This window comes from Anarrhichthys ocellatus, unplaced genomic scaffold (genome assembly GCF_004355925.1).
Source record: "Anarrhichthys ocellatus isolate YVR2014 unplaced genomic scaffold, GSC_Weel_1.0 scaffold6, whole genome shotgun sequence".
Classification (NCBI taxonomy): Eukaryota; Metazoa; Chordata; class Actinopteri; order Perciformes; family Anarhichadidae; genus Anarrhichthys; species Anarrhichthys ocellatus.
In genome coordinates this window covers 2,449,014-2,461,195 of record NW_022280036.1, presented here as the reverse complement: position 1 = coordinate 2,461,195, position 12,182 = coordinate 2,449,014, and the positions used below count along the sequence as shown (strand labels likewise).

Below are 12,182 nucleotides of genomic sequence, written 5' to 3'. Positions count from 1 at the left end.
TATATATACATACATATATATATATATACATACATATATATATATATATATATATATATACATACATACACATATATATATATATACACATATATATATATATATATATATATATATACTTGAAAAATCAAGAGGTATTTACTTATTGTGTTGATGCTGTCTATTATTTTACGTTTCATGAGAATATACCATCTTGTATATATATTGTACAATGACAGTAGAAATTATGTAGGGATGGTAAAGTATTTAAACCAATGTGCAATTACAATTATGAACTCAAAAAGTCTCTCACTCTCTCTTTGATATACTTTGCCATGTTTGCAGTTGTTCTACACATGCAGTACGAGAGCTGGTACTTACATCCTGCGTCTCACAGAGTCTAATGCAGATGGCAGCCTCTGGTTCTGCCGAGTGAAGCCAATCTTAAAACTTGCATTAACTCGACTGTCCAGCAGGGGGCGACTCCTCTGGTTGCAAAAAGAAGTCTGATAGTATAGAAGTCGATGAGAAAATGACTCTAGTTCTCACTTAATTTAAACATTGTAAACATGAGTTTAAGGTCTCAGTCTCTAGTTTCAAGTCTTCTTCAATACAACATGATGTTCATTTAGTAATGATGGTCCCTTGTTAGTAAAATAGACCATAAAGCAGGGTATGCTTTAGGGCGGGCTTACTCTGATTGACAGAGTATTGCCACTACCAGAGCTGTGTACGCCGTCTCTACGTCCCTCCTCAGCATTCCAAATATGGTAACTTCCGTTCATCAGTTGCAAAATAGCCAAGATGGCGACGGCGAAAACGCAGAATTCGAGGCTTCATAACAGCAGTCCACAAACCAATGGGTGACGTCATAATGAATACGTCCACTTCTTACATACAGTCTATGGTCTAGTGGCAGTTGGTTTGGTGAGAGCCTTGGTCAAACTAAAACTGTGAAGTCAGTCCAGGAACAGGCAAAGGTTTTTTCCATAAAACGCTCAGCTAGATCTGACTCAAAGTACTGAAAAACACTGGGATGTCAAAATGGCCGGAAGGCTCACTCAAACAGAAAAGAGAAACATCTGTCAGTTATAATAAGCTTTTAGTCATTCATGCACTTGAACTACGAGAACATCTAAGTGTGTGCATGCTTCCCTCACTGCCTATACTCCCCCCTCCCTTTCCTACAATAAACTCACCCTGACCTTGTGTCGATCAGACATCCATATGCCCGTCCACGCCTCTGTACAAACAGATAGGCTCCTGTGTTAAATGCGGCGCCTCCCTTACAAACTGGCGGTCGGGTGCCCCTGGGCCACCGCGAAGATGCTAGCTGACTTGACATCCACGTCTGCTCCGCGCCTGTCCGAATTAGCGTTTCCCTGCCGGACAATCTGCCCTATAGATACCTTGGGGGGGAGGTCAATTTTGCCCCTTTGCAGAGAGCGAGTAGTCCAGGCTCGAGGATATTTCGTGCCACGGAGGACTGTCATTGTCCCGATGTGTCCCCTGCACCTCAAACGCCAAGATGTGGACTTTCAGCGGCGCAAGCGATGACTGACGGTCAGGGGGATAGGAAGCAGCATCCCCTGACAGTAAACAGATGCTGACCAGCAGATCACCATGAACGGGCCCCCCTCCGAGGTTTTGGGCTCTCACATGGATATACTGTACGTTCCGTGAAGGGTCTGAGCAAGTGTGTGTGTGTGTGTGTGTGTCTGTGTGTGTGTGAAGGCTTTCCCTCTGAAGTGTCAACCTCCCAGAGAGAGGATCAAGTGCTAAGCGGGGGGACTCAGGAGCTCAGTGCCTGGTGTGTATGTGTGTGTCTCCAGCAGCACACACTTGCGGTTTTAGGGATTGAGGAAGTGATATATCCTTTTATCTGTTACCGAAGATGACCACAAGCTTGACCGGAGTCGGCCCCGCATGGCTTAATCCGCACCCTCAAAGGACGGATCGGTGTGTGTGTGTGTGTGTGTTTGGATGTAGGTGCAGAGGGCCTTCTCCTGAGGGGGAAGCGCAGGGTTCAAAGGTCAAACACACATGTGGGGGGGTCAGTGAGCAGCCCAGCAAGCGGAACAGAAGGGCCATGCACACAGAAACACACACAAGTAAGTTATTGTGAGTGTGTGAGGAAAATGAAAAGAACCTTAAAAGATGTTAAACATTATGTCTGTCTCGCATCTCACTTTACAGAAGATCCCTTTCTTCTTGTGTTATTCTATCGGTACATAGCGGACCATTACTCTTAGTTTCTCTGTGTAGGCACTTCAATATTTACTTTCTGTACATCTTCTCCTTCACATTTTTCTCTACAGTCTTCTACTTATCATGATGACATCATTATACTGATTACCATTTTACAAAAGAATGGAATAATAAAAAAATGTATATATGTATATATAATAATAATAATAATAATATAATAGAATAATAAAATAAGATTAATATATCTTTCGTCAAATTAAGGTTTGTAAGCAAATTGTGCTTTAAACTAAATAAAAAGGAAGTAAGTATGCAAAGTTCTACATGCCAACCTTCGTTACATGCCTTTGAGTAGAATTGAATAGTGATTTTCTCTCATGAGACCTCTTCATTTGAAACGTTTTTTTCAAGCCTTAAGAGATTAAACACAGTATTTGACAAGAAAAAAAGGACAGGTTAGAGGAAAGCCTGGAAAAAATAGTGTAAAAACATATTTCAATAACCATCTCATGACCCCTTCAATTCTTCGTATGACCCCTTGTGTGGGTCCTGACCCTTAGCTTGGGAACCACTGGGCTAATACATTATAAACATACACTAATGTTTACCTTCAGCAGGGTGTCTCGGCGCTCAATGAAACCAGAACAAGAGCTGATTTCGGTTTTGGATTTTGTTTTTACATTATATGTTGCAGGTCAAATTCTTTCATCTGGTGCTGACCGGGGCAATTTGAGAGTTGTTTTCTGTTTTACAACATACTGGATGTGTCGACACACAACGCTTTTATGATCTGGATGGAACCAAACCCAGAAAGCTCCAGAGGAGAGAGGTCTTCGTGGAAGAGATACGACGCTGGTGTCTGTGTTCCAGAAGATGTAGATCCTTTACAAATCCTTATGTCCTGTATATTTATTGTTTCCAACACAAAGAAAATAGCAAGTGTATACATATTTACTAGTGCTGGGCAAGTTAACGCGTTATTATCGCGTTAACGCATTAATTAATTAATGCCGACAATTATTTTATCGCGCGTTAACGCATTTTTTAAATTTATTATTAATATTATTATTTTTTTATTTTTTTTATTGAAAGACAAGAGACAATACATAGACATAACAACAAGAGGATGACAAGAACAGTGGGATAAAAGCCAGCAAACATCCTATAGTCAGTTGTGTGTGTGTGTGTGTGTGTGTGTGTGTGTGTGTGTGTGTGTGTGTGTGTGTGAACGTGTGTGTGTATGTCCTTGAGCCTTTTGAGATGGGAAAAAAAAACAATAATAATAATAATAATTAAAAAACAACAACAAAAAAAGACAAAAAGTATAAGTATTTTTAATTTACTATTATTGTAACAGACTGTCATGTTTATCGTTTTGTATTGGAGATATGATGTCCCTTCAGGGTTGCCGTAGTGAAAAGGCGACTTCCGCTTCTGGTCGAGGGGGGCAGAAATAAAGAGAGAAGCTGCACCAGCTGTTGCTCTCCCTGGAGACTACTGGACATCGCTGTGGTCAAGTCAGCAGACACTCAGATCTCCTTGGTCAACTCAGCAGACACTTACATTTTAGTGCACCTATATGCTGAAATTCACGGTAAACGCAATTAAACGGCACAGATCGGGAGCGAGCGAAGGACTTTCAAAGTTAGCGCAAACATTAACGTGAGACAACATCCGGTTCCTTCAGACGAACATCCGGTTTTCAGAATCGCGATTAATCGCAAAAAATCCATGAGATTAATTGCGATTAAATATTTTAATCGTTGCCCAGCACTAATATTTACATGTAAATGCTGTTTCTGTGGGTCAGTTTGACCCGGGGAATTTTAGCAAACGCTGCACAAGGGTTCATCATCATGTGAGATCATTTCTTTTAATTCTATTAACTCCATTTTGCATCATTACACAACGGTCAAGTAGAAAATAGTTGTGCATGTCACTCTGTTTTACACTCCTAATTTTGGATGGATAAATAGGTACTACGGTAGTAACTGTGACCAGGTGGCCACCACGGCTATGCATTTTTGTAAGAACTCTATTAAATGTCCATCTTTTCTCTATTCAGAAAACACAGCCTGCTCATCCCGTCAACCCACCCGGTAGCGACAGAAGCACGGCTTTCATTTGCACTTGGGACGAGTCGCGCAAAGTGTGAATGATGTACAGTGGATGTGATTTTACCTCTCGTGACGTATCACATCGTGGTTTACGGCGCTGTAGCGAGAGGCGGTGCATGTCGGGGGCAGGGGCCTGAGCAACCTGACAACGCAGGGGGGGGACGTGTTAAAAGCCAAACCGTGTTTGTCGTTGTGTTTTCACAGCTTCAATCTAAACTACAACGGGAGTCGGTGTTACCGCGAAGACGAACGGACGACTCGCATTGCTACTTTCGTGGATCACAATCTCATCTCTCCCTGCTTCTTCTTCTTCTTCTTCTTCTTCTTCTTCTTTGTTGTGCAGGTCGGTGTGGAGATCTTGCAAGATCATTCGTTATGAGCCAGTGCATTTTTTACCTCAACCGGAACCAACAATCTAACCGGGTATGAGACATAGTGCACACACACACACACACACACACACACACACACACACACACACACACACACACACACACACACACACTCACTTAGGTGCAAAGACTCATTCTGTTAAACAGAGCGAACACATCACTCTTCGCTAAGTAGAAGTTTCACTCGTCTCTCCCATCTGTCCATGTCGACCCTCACTACCTCACTCGCACATCACCCATCAGTTAGTCTCTCACAAACACACACACCTCTCCACATCAGCCATCAGTTTGTCCGACAGACACATAAATGTACATCTTCGCATTCACGCACCGACCAAGACCTTTACATCACACGTCAAGATCACCCAGGTTTCACTCACACACACCATACGTCAGTTATATGTTTTAGGCTGATGGAGAGAGGGGGTGTCAGCGGGCGGGAGGGCTTTGACAGGGGAGAGGAGGAAGTACACAGGAAGTACATTAGTTATCACTCCCATGTCTTCTCCACCTTTTCGCTTCTCATCACCACCCGACGTCTCAGACCCCAGAGCCGAGCCGCGTCTCCTTCTCGTCCCGCCTCTTTTCCTTGTCTCTTGCTCGTTCTCTCACACACGCCACACACAAGCAAAATATGACTGCCGCACTCCATTTTAGTGTCGGGCCCTGGGATCTAGATGACACTTGGCAAGCCGTGGAAGCCGCAAGACAACTGGATGAAATATTTAAATGAAAGACGGCAGGGGTAGAATAGGTGAAGAAAGGAGGGGGGGGGGGCGGAGCAAAAGGAATATAGGACAGAGGACGAGGGAAGGAGAGAGTGACGGTTTTCAGACGGCAGGCAGGATGTGAAGGGTTTTCTTTTCTTGGCAATGAGAGGGCCGTGTGACAAGAAGTGTGCAGATGAATTGGCTTTCACCTACAAAGAAGCCTAAAGAGAAATATACCGATATAGTATGAGATCACTTCACTTTGTCTCGGAAATAATTAGAAAGTCTCAGTGTTGTGTCAATGTACTTTCAGCTCCGTGCCAGCTCAGCCTATCACCAATGTGATCTCTCAGAAATACAAGAAATGACCACGACCTTCCAGCAGCAAATTACATGGTGGTGACACGCAATGTGCTAAATGTAGGTCCCGCCACCAGAGGAAACACAAAACTAGTTTGTTAGGTTTAGGGAAAGAAAAGATCATGGTTTGGGTCAAAGCCATAATAAATCATAATTTAAATGAAGTCGACGTTGGTTACGTAAGTTGACCTTTGGTTTTACACAGGACACTAACACCGGTGTCCTGGGTGAAAGTCGATGTATTGTTGAGTGAAGTCCAAACTGTTAGTACGTATACGATAAAGTTTCTAGATAAATAATTGCAGAATATTTGAGTGATCCGATGCTCACTCTACAGCGCTCCTCACAAAGTATGCCTGATTATAACTCATCTACTTCTGCACACACACCGAATGATAACACTGACTACATTCAGAGCTCAGACACTGACAGTGATGAACAACAGATGCACATTTGTGAACAGAAATAAAGTCCAAAAGAAAATCAAGAAGAAGAACAGCAGACAAGAGGGACAGTGAGGAACAAAATAGAACATAGAGCAAAGACAGAAAGCATCCGCAGAAATGAGGAGATAAGATTATTTTGTGACATTTTTGCATCTACTGTTATTTATTTAATTAAAATGTTCAGCTGTGTCTGTGTTTAACTCTCTCATATCATAACTGTGACGAGAACCAATTATTCGGAACAGAGTCAATGCCAAAATTGTGAAAACTATACAGTACCGCATGTACTGAAGGTACAAACGACGTCCTGTTGTCCCAGGGTTGATAGAGAATTCCTCCGATAATGCTACATTGTAAACAACAAATCTGTGTTGAAATCTGCAGGAGGAGAGCTAGTTGGCACTAGCAGTTAGCAGCCAGCGGGCAGCAAAGTCCTGCTGGGCTAAATATCGGAGCTAACGGCTAATGTACAGAGGTTGCATTGAGTTGCATTATGACGCGTTCAAGCTCTATTTGGTATAAACAAAGTTACATTTTGACGTTATCATGATATGTTCAAATAGAAAATTTAGTTTTTTGGGCAAGAAACCTGAGGTGGATAATCAGGGATTAATAATACATTTGCAGAAACCAGTATGAGAACGGTACTCAAGAAGTATGTCGGAGTACACGGGACTTGTTTTTTACTTTGCTATCGAATTTATTATCGAGACTTTCACCTTATAATTCCATTCACGTTTAATTCCGTGATGTGTTGTTTATTCATTTGCCCACACTTTCTGTATAAGCGCTCTTTAACTATTTTTGGTCGAGGGCGCAGAGCTGCATGCTGGTCTTGTAAATGCGTATTTAAAAGTACCTGCATGTGTGTGCTTGTCGCTGTTTGTGTGTAGGCCTTGGTGCATATCTGTCCATACATAATGCACGTCTATAAACATGCACATGGGTTTGTGTTTGTGCCACACTTCATACCTCGTAATGCTGCATTACTGACTTGTATGGTCCCCATCTGCTAAGTCCTGCTTGCAGAGGACTCCACTCATTACCAAGCTGGACAACAGGCCTGTCTGTAAATGAAGTGGGGGAGTGTGTGTTAGCTTGTAAAGTCAAACTCAAATGTGCAGATAAAAAAAAGAAAAAAAGAAAGCAATAGAATTTGACTATGTCTTGTAAAATTATTGGAAAGAAGGTCAATAAAAAAAAGTGAAGATTTGATATGCAGTGTGTTGTTTGTCTTTTACATGCAGCACTGTACATGGTACGTCATTCCCCTTGTGTGCAGGGAGGTTGCAGTCATTGTTTGCAGTAACTGCTCCCTTTTATGGTGCAGTGAAAGCACCACGAGTCACGTATTCATGAAGATGCTAAGTTTTTTTAGAGTAGCTTCATGTCATATTGAATAAACTGAATGGCACACCACAAGTAAGCTGGAGGAAAACAAAGTTTACATTCATATGATTTCCAGTTATCGCAGCAAAAAAAAAAGAGTAAGAGAGAGAGAGAAAAATAAATTATGTTCTGCATGTAGCAATGAAAATGCTAACGTACTGCTATGCAGTAGTTCAGACTTAAGTATTACTTCAAATAAACATTGTGTTTCCCAGTGCCGGACTCTGTGAGTAAATGGAACGGGAGGGGGGAGCAGGAGGGGTTTTCTCCCGTGCTGATTGGGTGCAGATGTGAGCTCCAGTCTGGGTTTGGTTAGAGTCCCCGTGCCAGGAATATTCGCTACAATTCAATAAATAGAGCTGTTAGGAGCAAAGGCATTTCCTTGTCACCATGTCAGGGTTCCAGAGCGGATGTTTCACATCGGGTGTATCTGATAATTATAGCACACACACACTAAGCTCAATAAAAAACACTGTAACTCAAGAATGCCGCTATTGAGGAGCTGCAGGAGAAGATTAAATCATGCATTCCAACTTGAACGTAGATTAACAGAGATGTGTGTTCGAGTTCAACTAATATGAGTTTTTGTAATGCTGATCAGAGAAGAGAGCAGGAGTTTTGTTTTGAAACAAAATTTTGAACTGAGCCATGTTGGTTTTTAAAAAGCTGAGTTTTCAAAATGAAACGGATTACTAATGTTGGGCCTACTACATATATTGTTTTGAACACTATTAATAATAGCAAAAAACATTCCAGTAACACACAGATTGATACATTAATTTAAGGTTTAACCAACCTTTATATATACAAATAGTTTAATGTATATGCATATATATGCATCATAAAATAATGTATTATTGTTTTATGTGGATGAAATAATTTTTATCCAGATAAAAGTATTATTATTAAAATAATGTTTTGTCACCTCTTGCACACTGCAGTACATGAATAATCATATTTACGACATGTTTCAGGGGTTGCATGCCTTTTATTATATAACTGACAGTATATTGTGTTTCATATCACATATATGTTGTCGTTTTTTTGCCATCATGAAACTATACCATACCCTGTCATCAAGGAAAACAAAACTCTTATTCCTAGCTATGTTTAATGTTCATTGTGGTCCTCGTCATTCATAAGCAATTGGTTGTATATTAAGCAATGCATGCATTCATAGTAAAAATGATGAAGAATTCATTTTTTTGCCACATATAACAACATTTAATATGGAGTTGAGCTCAAATAGCTTGTGTGTTTAAAGAATGTGAAGTTTTTTTCCCCGTAATCGCTGAAAAGATTTGAACGTTACATCTATACATATCATGTGTTTCTGTGACGGTAGCAGCTTCCCAAACCCCACATCTGTACACGTGAGTTTAAAGTCAGGTTTATTTGAATCAGGTGCTGCAAAGGAATATTGTCTAATCGCACTGTAGTTAATTATTCAATTCAAAGAAATGTTTATTTCAAATTTTCTTTCATGGAAGCTTGCAAATAAAAGTATAAACCAAGATGAAGTATGTAGATGTAGTTCATCAAACGGATTGTTCATTCATATTTTGAACTGATTGGACTGAACTGATACTTCTTCACATTATAAGAAAGGGAAAGATCGAAGTTAATCACAGCTGTTTTAATGCAATGGTTTTACTGGTGCGGCCCACTTGGGATCAACCTGGGCTGTATGTGGCCCATGAGATAAAATTAGTTTGACACATCAACACAATGATGTGTTTTTAAAATGTAATTATTAATAATTTACAAAGAAAAGAAAAAAATATATGAAAAAGCTACACATTTGGTGAACAGGTGGAGTATTTAAGGGGTGACTTCATCTTCCGTACCAGTCTTATATCGCCACACACACACACACACACACACACACATATGTCCTTGTTTCCTACAGTGCTCCTTCACAGCCCCCTTTCCCTTAATCTGCCTTCGCTTTTCTCCTCCTCCTCCTCTTCTCTCCTCCCCTCCCTCCCCTATTTTCGTCCATGAAGGCGATCAAAATCATTGTATGGAGAAATCCTGGTGATCCAGGAGGGCCGGGCAAGAAAGGTCACGGAGAGAGTCCGTAAAATGGATGAAGCCTAATGATTAGCTCAACCTTTACCTAATCAATAATCATTCATCCAACAATATTGCCGGCGGCCACAGCCCCATTCGCCATTAACCTCGGCGGTGAGGAGAGAGGCAGTATTGTTTCCTCTGGCAGCTTTACGGCACTCGGATGAGTGGTAGGGGCCCGGGATGTGAGGCTTGAGGTTGGATCTCGATGGCTCGGCTCCTATTAAGGGACCGTAGGTATTTTAGCGTCGCAGTGTCACATAATTACCCTTTTGAATGATTGACTGCGACACCGGCTGTCGACGTGGTGGAAGAGGACGGCCTTTTTATTAAAGAATGTAACGATAAAAGTCGTCTTACGCACATGGTCTTAATTAATAGATGTGCTATTGAGATTATGTTTAACAAATACAGAAAAGTGTAACTTTGAACTAGAATCTGTTTTTTTTTGCCCCACAGGATCTCCATTTTGCTTTAGTTTTCAGAAAGACAATATCATGACAATGATATGTTTAATTTAGCTTTTATCGCTTTTTACAGCGGAACGCTGATAAAACTGCAACCTACTCTGCGATATGGATAGCGTCTCTCTCAGACACACACCCACACACACACACACACACACACACATGCAGCAGTGGCAGCAGAGCCGCCTGTCTCCTCTGTGTCTCTCCATGATGCCATCTTCATCATAACCTCTCCCTCTTTATTGTCTTTAATGACCCCCTCTTCTTTCATTAATTCTTTATCGATTCCTCCTGACGTTGCCTGAATTATTTTCCAATTACAGCAAATAAAAGAAAGGGAAAAGCCAAATACATGTCTGCATGTGTGTGTATGTGTGTGTGTGTGTGTGTGGCTATGTACCTACAACAACATTTAACTCACCGCACACAGACAGTAGATACCTACACACATCCTCAAGCGGTTGTTTTGTGAGGCATTTGAGTGCATGGACTTGTGGACATTTGCAGCATTTTTTAAATTTTCTTTTGCAGTCAAACACATTTTCACACACACACACACTCACACACACACGCACGCAGACAAGGCGGAATGTGAATGTGACGGCAGAGAAAGAGTGGTAAAAGGTCACAGGAAGCTAATGGCTCCAGGTATCTTACATGAAATAAGTTCAGACACTTTGGACAGGTTTGTGTGTGTGTGTGTGTGTGTGTGTGTGTGTGTGTGTGTGTGTGTCACAGAGGAGCGAGGGGGGGCGGCCGGACGTGAGCTAAAAACAACACACACCGCTGGTAGAATTTGCAAGGGCAAACACACACACACAGATACATATTACGCACAAAGTGTTTTTGCCACAACAGAAACTATACAGAATCGTACTATGCTTGTTTTGAGAGCGTGAGTGATGCTCACGATACTGGATAAGAGTCGCTGGCAGAATTGGCCTCAAGAGGTCCGTCAGATGGCTCCAGTTAATACCTGCGGGTCATTAATTACAACAATTATTCACCTTCATATCGCAGACGTGTATCGACTCTTGTTTTCTCGCCTCGGCCCCGGGTTGTCTGGTGATGCACCCAAAAGACTCTATGGGGGAAAAAAACATAAAGCCAGTGAGCGTGTGCATGTTTTGTGAGTGTAATGGAGATGGAAATAGTTTTTTTTGTTTTTCCTTTATGATAATCTTGAATTGTTTATCATGTGCTTGTACAGAGGGCCCCCCCCTCCCCTCTGTTGTCCAATTAGATCATATTACTCTGAGGCGAAGTGTCAGAGGAAGTGATTGGTTAATGATGTAAAACATGATTCAGATGAGCCCGATACGAATACACAAAGCACAGACGTACATGTGGAGGGGTTTCTTTACCTATCAGTCACATTTTTGGCTCATGATTTAGAAATGAGCAGCGAGCGGGGAAATCAAATCAACTCTCATTATGCACTTACACCTGAGAAGTGTTTCGTTGTTCCTTCTGCTTTCGCAAACCAGAGCCACATGTTATCTGCCTTTGCGCTCGCGTCCACGCACGTGATGCACGATATGTTCTGACCTCTCCCTCCAAAAGCAGTCTGTACGCATGCATTTGCAGTATGTACCACGGCCCTCCACGCGTGTGCACGTTTAACTGCGTCCCCGGAGTGTGTGTGTGCTTGCCGCATGTGTGTGTCCTGACCTCTCCCATCTCTCCTTTGAGAGTGTGTGTGATATACAGGGCTCTAATTGTCAGGTCTGGCCCCCACATTCCTCGCCTCGACCAGCCTACCAACACTGTGTCACTTTAACAACCGCGAATTATCACCAAGATGGAGATCTGGGCTTCACGGCGGCTCTAATATAGATACATTTCCCTCAATAAATTGGCCCCTCCACCCACCAGCACTGCTACACACACACACACACACACACACACACGACTCACTACCTGTCCTCAACCCTCCACCCTCACATTCACCGCTCTTTGAGTGACGTTTTTACCACGACATTATCGCTCCTGCCTTTGAGATGGTGAGAGTCATCGCTGCACCAACTGTGTGCTAAAAGTATCC

General features: G+C 42.0%; 1 long non-coding RNA gene across 1 annotated transcript in view; it reads left to right on the top strand.

The window, feature by feature from the left end:
- LOC116383120 (uncharacterized) overlaps positions 1-10,888 on the top strand; it is a 28,386-nt gene extending 17,498 nt beyond the window's left edge. The window contains exon 3 of the long non-coding RNA XR_004212755.1: positions 4,645-10,888. This is a non-coding gene — a long non-coding RNA (uncharacterized LOC116383120). The remainder of the gene's footprint in view (positions 1-4,644) is intronic.
- Positions 10,889-12,182: the final 1,294 nt, after the last annotated feature.